Source organism: Oncorhynchus keta, chromosome 17 (genome assembly GCF_023373465.1).
Source record: "Oncorhynchus keta strain PuntledgeMale-10-30-2019 chromosome 17, Oket_V2, whole genome shotgun sequence".
Lineage (NCBI taxonomy): Eukaryota > Metazoa > Chordata > Actinopteri > Salmoniformes > Salmonidae > Oncorhynchus > Oncorhynchus keta.
The window spans coordinates 37,296,165-37,308,007 of NC_068437.1; the positions used below are offsets into that span (position 1 = coordinate 37,296,165).

The 11,843-nt window shown below is 42.2% G+C and overlaps 1 long non-coding RNA gene across 3 annotated transcripts; it reads right to left on the bottom strand.

Moving 5' to 3' along the window:
* Positions 1 to 3,938: 3,938 nt before the first annotated feature.
* Positions 3,939 to 10,451, bottom strand: LOC127908271 (uncharacterized). 3 transcript variants are annotated; one of them, XR_008066528.1, is made up of 4 exons: positions 10,219 to 10,451; positions 10,096 to 10,171; positions 9,747 to 9,936; positions 3,939 to 9,703 (listed from the first exon to the last, which is right to left on the bottom strand). It is a non-coding gene; the product is annotated as an uncharacterized LOC127908271 (long non-coding RNA). The 3 variants fall into 3 exon arrangements; XR_008066526.1 differs by having other exon boundaries at positions 9,747 to 9,974; XR_008066527.1 differs by lacking the exon at positions 10,096 to 10,171 and having other exon boundaries at positions 9,747 to 9,974.
* Between the last annotated feature and the right edge of the window lie 1,392 nt (positions 10,452 to 11,843).

Consider the following 11,843-nt stretch of genomic DNA (forward strand, 5'->3'; position numbering starts at 1 on the left):
GAAAATAACTCTGCATAAATCCATGCTTTGGTGTTTGTTCATTTGAATACACGAAAACAGCCAAACACACACATGCGCACCCACACGTAAACATTCAGACAGTATGCATGCACGCATACACATGTTACACTGTCGAACTGACAATCAGTCAGCTTGCAGGTGCCCGGCCCGCCACAAGGAGTCGCTAGAGCATGATGAGACAAGGACATCCCGGCTGGCCAAACCCTCCCGTAACCCGGACGGCACTGGGCCAATTGTTCGCCATCTCATACACAGAATTCTCAAGCTCTGCCTGTAGATTTTATGGTGACGTAGTGTCCCCATGAGTGACAGAACACTGAGCCAATCACGGCGCAACTAGAGAACATTACCAACCCTAACCCATTACCAACCCTTACGCTCCTTGTTTTCTGCTGGCTGCCCCACCACGACTGAAAACACTGAGCTCAGGTGAAACACCTGCATTTTGGTGCTGCCCTACTCAAAAAAGCTTAAAGAGACCATGTTTGTAAGTGGTCTTTTACCCCTTTTTCATGGTATCCAATTGATAGTGGTAGCTACTATCTTGTCTCATCGCTACAACTCCCGTACGGGCTCGGGAGAGACAAAGTTGAAAGTCATGTATCCTCCGATAAACAACCCAACCAAGCCGCACTGCTTCTTAACACAGTGCGCATCCAACCCGGAAGCCAGCCACACCAATGTGTCAGAGGAAACACTGTGCACCTGGCAACTGTGCCCAGCCCACCACAGGAGTCACTGGTGCACAATGAGACAAGGATATCCCTACCGGCCAAACCCAAGGCTAATTGTGTGTCGCCCCACGGACCTCCCGGTTGCGGCCGGTTACAACAGAGCCTGGGCGCGAACCCAGAGTCTCCGGTGGCACAGCTGGTGCTGCCCTTAACCACTGCGCCACCTGGGAGGCCATAAGTGGGCTTTTTAACTAAATGATTTATTTAATTTACAGTGTTTGCAAATGTATATGTGACACGTATTAATGCCAAAATAACAAGCAAAACAGGCACACAATTATTATTATTTGAATTGTATTTGTATTTTTAGCTGAACAGGTGGGGCTCTGCCTCACCTGCCCTTAATGAAGCATCACCACTGTTGGGTACACTGTTGGAACTAGGAACTTAAGCATTTCGCTACAACTGCATTAACATTTGCAAAATATGTGTACCAATTACAATTTTGGTTTATTTGACATCAAATCCCTGCTGTGATTGGTGTAGGGCTGTTTTGGGGGATCAGTGTGGCAGCCTTAACAGATCAGAGTCCATGGCTGGGCTGTGCAGTTGAGATTCTGCAAAACTGGGGTGGGAGTGGGCGTGAGAGAGGAGTCAAATGACCCTTGTCCGTAAACAGGATTTTTCTCATAATTTGACCGCTGAATCACACACCAGGCCAACATAGGCTGCCTTCCATTTCTGCTATCGTCTCCCCACTCTGATGTTATCATTATTAATCATGTGGGGAAATGGAGGAGGGTAACAGTGGAGGGGATGATAAGAGCGGAGGAGGAGAGGTTTGGGCAAAAAGAAGAGCATGTCAATCCCTATTACTGGAACTGATAATGCACATCCAGATAACTGAGGATAAATCTGTGGATCCTCATGAAATGATCATGTGGATGAAGTGATAATAATGTAATTCTGTGAGCAGTAATCAGGTCTTGCTTTCATCCACAGTATGAATGTGATGTTAGGTGAAGGGTTTGTGCTGAAGGTCAAGTGTTTTTTTTTCATTACTTTTGGAATGTTCTTGAATCTTCTCTCTTTAAGTCCCCTTTCAGTGCCCTAAGAAAAAGAAGAATATTGAATAATATGAAGAAGAATAAAGTAGAAGTAGAATATGAAAAATATAAAAGTAGAAGAAGATGAAGAAGAATATAGAGGAATAAGAATAATATAGAAGAAGAAGAATATAGAAAATAATATAGAAGACGAATATAGAAGAAGAAGAATATAGTTGAAAAAGAAGAATATAGAAGAAGAAGAAGAATATAGAAGCAGAAGAAGAAGAAGAAGAAAAATAATATAGAAGAAGAAGAATATAGTAGAGTTGGAAGAATATAAAAGTAGAAGATGGAGAATATAGAAGAAGAAAAATAATCTAGAAGTAAGAAAAGGAAAAGGAGGAAGAATAAAGATGAGGACAAATATAGAAGAAAAAGAATATAGAAGAAGAAGAATATAGAAGAAGAAAAAGAATATAGAAGAAGAAGAAGAAAAATAATTTAGAAGAAGAATATATAAGAAGAAAAATAATATAGAAGAAGAATATAGAAGAAGAAAAATAATATAGAAGAAGAATATTTAAGAAGAAAAATAATATAGAAGAAGAATATAGAAGAAGAGAAATAATATAGAAGAAGAAGAATATATAAGAAGAAAAATAATATAGAACAAGAATATAGAAGAAGAAAAATAATATAGAAGAAGAAAAATAATATAGAAGAAGAAAAATAATATAGAAGAAGAATATAGAAGAAGAAAAAGAATATGGAAGAAGAAGAATATAGAAGAAGAGGAAGAATATAGAAGAAGAAGAAAAGTAAGAATTTAGAAGAAGAGTAAAGAAGAAGGGTACGAATATAGAAGTCAAAGAAGAATATAGAGTAGAAGAAGAAGAATACAGAAGAAAAATATAGAAGAGGGAGAATATAGAAGAGGGAGAATATAGAAGAGGGAGAACATAGAAGAGGAAGAATATAGAAGAGGAGGAATATAGAAGAGTAAGAATATAGAAGATTAAGGATAATAAGAAGAACGATTATCTTTCTGACAATGGAATAGGCTACTAACCATGAAGTTACACAGAGGTCCTTACACTGTACTCTTTCTTTTCCTTCCCTCTTCCCCTCTTCATTTCCTCTCTTTACCTCCGAGGTCATGACCCATAAGGAGAGTCCCAGCGTGCTTGAGGTTTAATGGACACAGTTACCAGCCAATCAGACAGTGGCATTCTTCCCACTGGAAAGAGAGTGTCAAGGCCATTAAACCTTAAAGAGAGGTGTGTGTGTGTGCGAGCCCATGTGTGTGTGTGTGTATGAGTGAGTGCGCTTGCCTGGTTGTGTGCATGCATGTGTGTGTACACGTATGCGGGGGCTGTAGCTGCAGAAGAGACCGTATTACGCAATGACACATGCAGTGGCCACGGCATCCGCAGAGTTCCAAAATAGTACTGTAGTCCTATGTCTTTTAATGATTCGGTGTTCAGACAGTTATGGAAACTATACCCGTGCACCCATTATATCACAATTTCTAGAGAAGAGGAGGAGTGAGAGGAAGACAGCGAAAATTATCCCCCACTTTCATAAGACCAGGGCAGGTAGGCAGGTGTGTGTCCCTCATCGAGCCAGCTGCACACCAAAGTGAGAGAGAGCATGAGGAGAGGAAAGAAAGAAAGAGAGGGGGAATAGAGGAAGAAGGGGATAGATGGCAGGATTATTAAGATAATAAATAAAAGTCGTTCAAGGGAGACTTTCAAGGATCTGTGGAGAGAGGGAACCAAGAGGGAAAAGTACAGATGAAGAAGAATAAATGGAGAGAAGAGGAGAAGAGGGCAGTGGAGAGAGAAATAGAGAAGAACTCCAAATTCTTTCTCTCTCCAGCGTGTTTTCGTGAGCTTCACACATCAGTCTGGGCAGGACTCACTCGTCCCTCTTTTCCTACGTCCCTCCCTCCCTCCTTCTCTCTCTCCCTTCTTCCCTCTCTCCCTTCTTCCCTCTCTCCCAGCAGTGGAGCGTAACAAGAGCCACGCGATTAGTATAGGATGAGAAGAGGGAACGAGAGGGAGAGAGTGGAACGGACCAGGGAAGAGAGACTTACACACCACACTCATTGGAACTTGGAGGATTTGGTGTGCAGCTGGCAAGGTGAGCAAGGATTCTATGACCGGTTTTCCAGGTCTCCGAATTTGTCGTGTGTGTGTGTGTGTGTGTGTGTGTGTGTGTGTGTGTGTGTGTGTGTGTGTGTGTGTGTGTGTGTGTGTGTGTGTGTGTGTGTGTGTGTGTGTGTGTGTGTGTGTGTGTGTGTGTGTGTGTGCCTACATATGTGCTGGAGTGTGGGACATGTTTGTATTAGAGCATATAAGGCATGTGTGTGTGATGTGTGTGATTTCTCTGAATGTCCCTGAATGAATGCTGGCATTCATGTCTTAATACTTCTATTGAACTGTGTGTGACAGGTTTGCCTTCCCACGGTTTGGGGTGTATAACAGTTTGGTGTGTGTTTAATTACCCTGTCATGCGCAGCTACATAAGGTTTAAATGTACAACATATGTGTGTCTCTGCATGTGTGTGACTTTGTGTTTGCATACTATCACTTTAGTATCACATTAGTATCATATCACTTTGCACAGTTAAATAGATAGACAGTTATTGATTGAAAAATAAAAGTATACAGACAGCAAATTAGACTGATCATCAATCAAAATAGGAGGCAGTGAAAGTGAAAAAAGGGATTGAGATGAAGAGCGGTAGAGAGAGTTATCAGTGCGCAGTTTGAAAGGTCAATGATTGACCTTCATGTACAGTTACTCACTCTCCCCAACAGTAACTCACTCTCTCCAACTTTTTTCTGCAATGGTCCTTTAGTGGCATGTTGAATGTTAGTAGTCTAATGCATGGATGAGTATTTGTTGTTAATCCAATACGATGCTCATTTGCATTTCCTGTGGTGCAGGAAAAGTGCTGCAGAAGGACCGGATCAAATTAAGATTCCACATCTGTAGACTCATGTGTTTGCTCACAGAATTCTAACTGCCATTCAAGTTTTCCATAAAGAATATAACATAGTTATATTTGGCCCAGAAAGTGCTGCAAAGACAGTGTTTGTGAGTTAGAGCTATTATTATTGTGTAAGAGATAGTGAGCAGTATGCTACTGTCAGCCAAAGTTGAGTGTTTCTATGGTTTAGCAGTGTGTGAGAGACTTAAGAGATAACATTGAGGCTGAGTTACAGTCCAGAGAGTTTGCGCTGGGAAAGTTGGAGGAGTTGAAGCATTGCTGTTTGTGAGCGCATGTATGAGGTGCAGTTGGACAAAGGGGGAGCAATTTAGCATGGTGTGGGTGTGTGCATGTCTTATGTGTGGTTGTGTGTGTGTGCGCGCTTGTTAATGTGTGTGGGTGTGTTATTGCGTATGCATACGTGTTTGTGTGTATACTGTATACCATAGTGTGTGGCAGATCAAAGGAAAGAGTCGGACTCTCCTGTACAATATATGGCAGTTTTACTTACTGTAACAGTTGCAGAAGTGCCTTGTCCATGTAGTCTATAGTTAACTCACAATATTTACAATGTTTTTGAACTTACTCTCATCCTCAATCCCATTGCTGTTTGTAAGTGATTTTTCCCTGACAGCTTTGAGAGGTACACAATGGTATTTCGGCTTTCGGCATTCTCTCATTTCCCAACATAGTCTGTAGTCTGTCCGCTTACAATATTAACAATGTTTTGGATCACTCAGGCTTGTTGTTTCAATCTCCCCCCACCCCTCCTTCTCACCAGAGTGATTCCTCCCTCCTTGCTTTGTGAATGAGGATTCTCTATCTCTGTGCCTTTTCAGTTTCATGCCCAGCTCTGACAGCTGATGGGTGGTTGGCCAAGGGACGTGGTTCAGGTAGCCCTCACAGGCAGCGAGGTCACTCTTCCGAGGTTAGGCCAGGTACTGGAATGTCAGCTATTCACTGCTCGCAGCCCTGGCTGTATCCCTTGCTCCCTCCCTCATCTTCCCACACCTCTTGCCCTGCATTGTCACGTTTGTATTGGAGTGTTAAAAAATCACCCTTGGAAGTGCTGGGGTTGGCATTCCCCCTGTTTAAAACCAAACAGAGAAAAGAGAAAGGATATTATAGAGGATGCTCAGTATGCTGTTTATGGTTCCAGTGTGCCAACTTTGTGCCAGCTTTGTGCTAGCAGCATGGGAATGTGTGTGTGTGTGTGTGTGTGTGTGTGTGTGTGTGTGTGTGTGTGTGTGTGTGTGTGTGTGTGTGTGTGTGTGTGTGTGTGTGTGTGTGTGTGTGTGTGTGTGTGTGTGTGTGTGTGTGTGTGTGTGTGTGTGTGTGTGTGTGTGTGTGTGTGTGTGTGTGTGTGTGTGTTGACACAAAACTGTGTATCTCCGTAACCGACAGTTATGGATGAAGAGAATAACCACCATAACCGTTAATGATAGAAATTCAAATAATTGTGGAACGAACAGCTGACTAAAGACAGGAAAGCCAGGCATTCTTGCGGTTGAGTCTGTTTCTGCCGTAACATGGACTCTTAACAACATGATGACACTTTGTTGCTCCTTGATGAAACAAGAACAACAAGTCTTCAGTTGCCTAGGAAATAACCCCCACAATGCAGCAGCAGCACACATAGAAATTGAATGAAAATAATGGGTTTGGAACCTCTAACCCAGGCAATTTGACTGGTAAACTCGCAATGGTTGCCTGGTATTGTGATACAATAATTCCCCTGGTAATGTAGAATGTTTATTCGAATGATATTAACTGATGTGGCTCATGCAATGGAATTTATTTTTTGGTATGTGAGTTGAGTTGAATCAACAAATCACAGCACATATTTTAGCACATATTTTACTCCTTGCTTTGCTCCTATGGGTACACTCGCAATGGCCGTTAGTCCACCCGCTATGCCATCATTAACTTGAATACTCCGAGTCGATATTCATAAAAAGGAATTCACATTGACCACGCCCACAAATTGGGGAAAACCAATATTCTTTCATATTGCCCTCCATTGTAAAAGAGCCAACTTGTAGATTTTTTATGTACAGAAATAACAGAACATGCAGCAAAGCTGCTGTGTTGTTCAATGTAGGCTACATGTAACCAGGTTAAAATACATAAAATCCCGACCTATGTTTCTCAATGCTCCCATGTAGGCAAATACAGCCTGCGAGAACAGCCCTGTGGCTTCAGGCTATTCAGGGTGAGAGAGTGGGAAATGTGGGGACCCGGTGTCCAAGTAAGCTACACATAGTTATGTGTGTGGAAATAATTTCTATAGGAGCGCCTGTTCTATTCATTCTAGATCTCCTGATTGTCAAATCTTTAATCTGAGCCTGGAGAAAAGTGTTTGTTCTCAGACCTACCCAAGAATGGTAAAACACCCTTAACTGGTTCTAACAGCTGACCAATCAGCTTACTGCCTGCTCTTAGCAATCTTTAGGGGGAAAAAATGCTATTTCTCTGTGAACAAATTAACAACAGACTTGCTTATGCTTATAGGGAAGGGCACTCAACACTGAAACAAATTACTGATGATTGGCTGAAAGAAATCGATAATAATAAGATTGTGGGAGCTGTAATGTTAGATTTCAGTGAAGCCTTTGATATTATTGACCATCATCTGTTATGGAAAAATGTGTGTGTTATGGATTTACGTCCTCTGTCATATCATGGGTTGAGAGCTATCTGTCTAATAGAACACATAGTGTTTTCTTTAATGGAAGCTTCTGTAATGTAAATCATGGAATGTGTGGTATTCCGCAAGGCAGCTGTCTTGGCCCTTTACTGTTCTCTATTTTTACTAATGATCTACCACTAGCTTTAAACAAAGCCTGGTGTCTATGTACGCTGATGATTGAACAGTATAAACATCAGCAACCACAGCTAGTAAAATCACTGCAACCATAAACAAAGAGTTGCAGTCAGTTTTGGAATGGGTGGCTAGTAATAAACTAGTCCAGTCCCAGTAGCGACCCGTCAGACACGAAAACTATCAAATAACCCATATGGAATCATGTACAGTGGTCCCTCCTTTAAAATTTGCGAGCTTCCACCGCGAGACTTAGGGGTACCCAGCGTTATGGCTTCATTGCTCCAGACCACCACAACTGGGAGCTAGAGCACTCATTATGCATTTGGGTCTTTTTTTAGGTTTTTATATGACCAATCATATCGAGTGGTTCCAATGACGAATTTTGACGCGAGCTACCCTTTCCTTTGTGTCTTCAATAAAGATGGCTGAAAAAACATTAACAGTGCAACCAGATGTAAGTTGCTATGTCACAACGAGTCAAGCAAAAAAAATCAATTGAGAGGCATATGTTAGTTAATGTAAAGACAAACATTTGTGCATATTTGTTTGTCATAAAGTAAATTTATGAAAATCGCTATTTAGCAAGTTATCTGACTAGTTAGCATTAACCATCTAGCTGGTGTTAGGATAATTCATTTGTAATTCATGTTGTTTAATGTTTTAGGGACCCTTGAGAAAATCAGCAAACCATGCTGTCATCTTGTGAAACAGTGGATGTAAAGAATCTAGCTAGCTAGAGGACCTGAGCTCTAGGACCGTGCCCCAGGACTACCTGACATGATGACTCCTTGCTGTCCCCAGTCCACCTGACTGTGCTGCTGCTCCAGTTTCAACTGTTCTGCCTTATTATTATTCGACCATGCTGATCATTTATGAACATTTGAACATCTTGGCCATGTTCTGTTATAATCTCCACCCGGCACAGCCAGAAGAGGACTGGCCACCCCACATAGCCTGGTTCCTCTCTAGGTTTCTTCCTAGGTTTTGGCCTTTCTAGGGAGCTTTTCCTAGCCACCGTGCTTCTACACCTGCATTGCTTGCTGTTTGGGGTTTTAGGCTGGGTTTCTGTACAGCACTTTGAGATATCAGCTGATGTACAAAGGGCTATATAAATACATTTGATTTGATTTGATTAGCTAGCTAAAGCATTTACTTCAAATTGAATGTACAATTGAGTAAGCTTGCCTTGCAATGCAGCTGAAGTTGTTCAATGTAGGTAGCTAACTATTTACTTGCTTATTGTGTAGTGGAGGATACAAATAACTGTATGCGTATGGATGTGTGGCTAGCTACAGTATGTAGCCGATCTGTGTATGGACCCAAAAACGTTAGGTTCTGAACTAATATTCATACCAGTCTATGAACCTCAGATATCATAGCTGTTGTATCAACTTCAAGTCTGAATGGCATTAATGAAGCTTATGGATTGAGTAGAATATAATAACTTTATTGTGTCAAGGATGCAAGTCCTATATATATATATTTTTTTTTTATGAAAGTGAAAATGGCTGTGTTTATGTGGTGTAAATCTGAAAATTAGCAGCTGACATCTTAAGGGTTTTTTAATGAATGCATGTGAGACAGGTTCCATGTACAACAAGACAGGCAGAGATTGAGAAAAATAACGCAGAACAGTTTAATTACCTCTGGTTATGGACACTTTTGCCAGCAATAAAGCTTCCACGCCCTGTTCCTCGGACAATGAACATCTGGCAATTTCTACATTTTCGACCCCTTGGTCAGCTCGCTCTCTGAAAGTAAAGAAAACAGCTTATTTGTTATAGAGCTGAAAACAATAACTGAGATATGACCATTCAATCTAAAGCAGCAAATGTCATTTTTAGGATACTTCAATACAGCCCAGTGCTGCTTACCTGAGATGCCATCTTCAATACAGCCCAGTGCTGCTTACCTGAGATGCCATCTTCAATACAGCCCAGTGCTGCTTACCTGAGATGCCATCTTCAATACAGCCCAGTGCTGCTTACCTGAGATGCCATCTTCAATACAGCCCAGTGCTGCTTACCTGAGATGCCATCTTCAATACAGCCCAGTGCTGCTTACCTGAGATGCCATCTTCAATACAGCCCAGTGCTGCTTACCTGAGATGCCATCTTCAATACAGCCCAGTGCTGCTTACCTGAGATGCCATCTTCAAGACAGCCCTGAGATGTGCTGCTTACCTGAGATGCCATCTTCAATACAGCCCAGTGCTGCTTACCTGAGATGCCATCTTCAATACAGCCCAGTGCTGCTTACCTGAGATGCCATCTTCAATACAGCCCAGTGCTGCTTACCTGAGATGCCATCTTCAATACAGCCCAGTGCTGCTTACCTGAGATGCCATCTTCAATACAGCCCAGTGCTGCTTACCTGAGATGCCATCTTCAATACAGCCCAGTGCTGCTTACCTGAGATGCCATCTTCAATACAGCCCAGCCCTGAGATGTGCTGCTTACCTGAGATGATGCCATCTTCTGAGATGCCATCAATACAGCCCAGTGCTTACCTGAGATGCTCAATACAGCCCACCTGAGATGCCATCTTCAATACAGCCCAGTGCTGCTTACCTGAGATGCCATCTTCAATACAGCCCAGTGCTGCTTACCTGAGATGCCATCTTCAATACAGCCCAGTGCAATACAGCCCAGTTACCTGAGATGCCATCTTCAATACAGCCCAGTGCTGCTTACCTGAGATGCCATCTTCAATACAGCCCAGTGCTGCTTACCTGAGATGCCATCTTCAATACAGCCCAGTGCTGCTTACCTGAGATGCCATCTTCAATACAGCCCAGTGCTGCTTACCTGAGATGCCATCTTCAATACAGCCCAGTGCTGCTTACCTGAGATGCCATCTTCAATACAGCCCAGTGCTGCTTACCTGAGATGCCATCTTCTGCTTACCTGAGATGCCATCTTCAATACAGCCCAGTGCTTTGACATCAATACAGCCCAGTGCTCTTACCTTTGCTTACCTGAGATGTCTGAAAAAAAGTTTTGATTGAAAATAAAAAAGGTTTTGCTCTCGACAAAAATACACAAATATACCTCCATAGCATATAACAATCTGCCTGTGAACAACCACACCTTCATACAAACGTGCTACTGTATGCAGAATTCTTGATGCACAACCGAAGATGCTACCATGTCCTGCCAGCACGCCCACAAGCGAGCCACTGAAAATGATGAATGATGACGCATGGAAGAGGGAAAGAAATGAGATGGGAACAGCAATTTGTTGCAAGTTTGGGAGGAGGACTAATAGCTGAACAATAGACTATTCAACCTTTACTAAAGAATAGTCTAAAAGCCGAGCTAGGTGTGAACCCCCCCCCTCTCCTGACACAAACCAGATTTTCCCTAACGACCAAGGGGTAGCTTGCTACTCAATGTAATAAAGTAACGACTTTTCAAATAAGTTAACTTACACGTTATGTTGGCTGACAATTTGTTAGCTACGCTGTCCTTATGAACCACATTGCATATCATTACAGCAGTATGTACCGGCATGTTAGCTAGCTACCTAACATTACTAGTTATACATCAAACAGTATATTAACTATAGGCTATCTAACTACCCAACGTTTATTGACTTGATTATTGTCGTCATTCTTAGCTTAGCTAAATGGTACAGTCGTTGTGCTTTCTCAATGGACATTCGAGTGTTTTCGTAAATTCGTTCTGGCTATCTATAGGCTGGACAATACAACGAGTCAAAATTCACCCAAGGCTGAAAACGGCTTAAGAACGTTGGCTAAACTGGAACACTAGGGCGAGCCCATAGCAAATGTATGGAATCGAACATTCGCAGAGCCTGTTTTCAATCAAATCAATCAAATGTATTTATAAAGCCCTTCTTACATCAGCTGATGTCACAAAGTGTTGTACAGAAACCCAGCCTAAAACGCCAAACAGCAATCAATGTAGGTGTGGAAGCACACTGGCTAGGAAAACTCTCTAGGAAGGCCAGAACCTAGGAAAACACCTAGAGAGGAACCAGGCTATGTGGGGTGGCCAGTCCTCTTCTGGCTGTGGCAGATGGAGATTATAACAGAACATGGCCAAGATGTTCAAATGACCATAGATGACCAGCAGGGTCAAATAATAATAATCACAGTGGTTGTAGAGGGTGCAACAGGTCAGCACCTCAGGAGTAAATGTCAGTTGGCTTTTCATAGCCGATCATTCAGAGTATCTCTACCGCTACTTCTGTCTCTAGAGAGTTGAAACAGCTGGTCTGGGACAGGTAGCACGTCCGGTGAACAGTTCAGGGTTCCA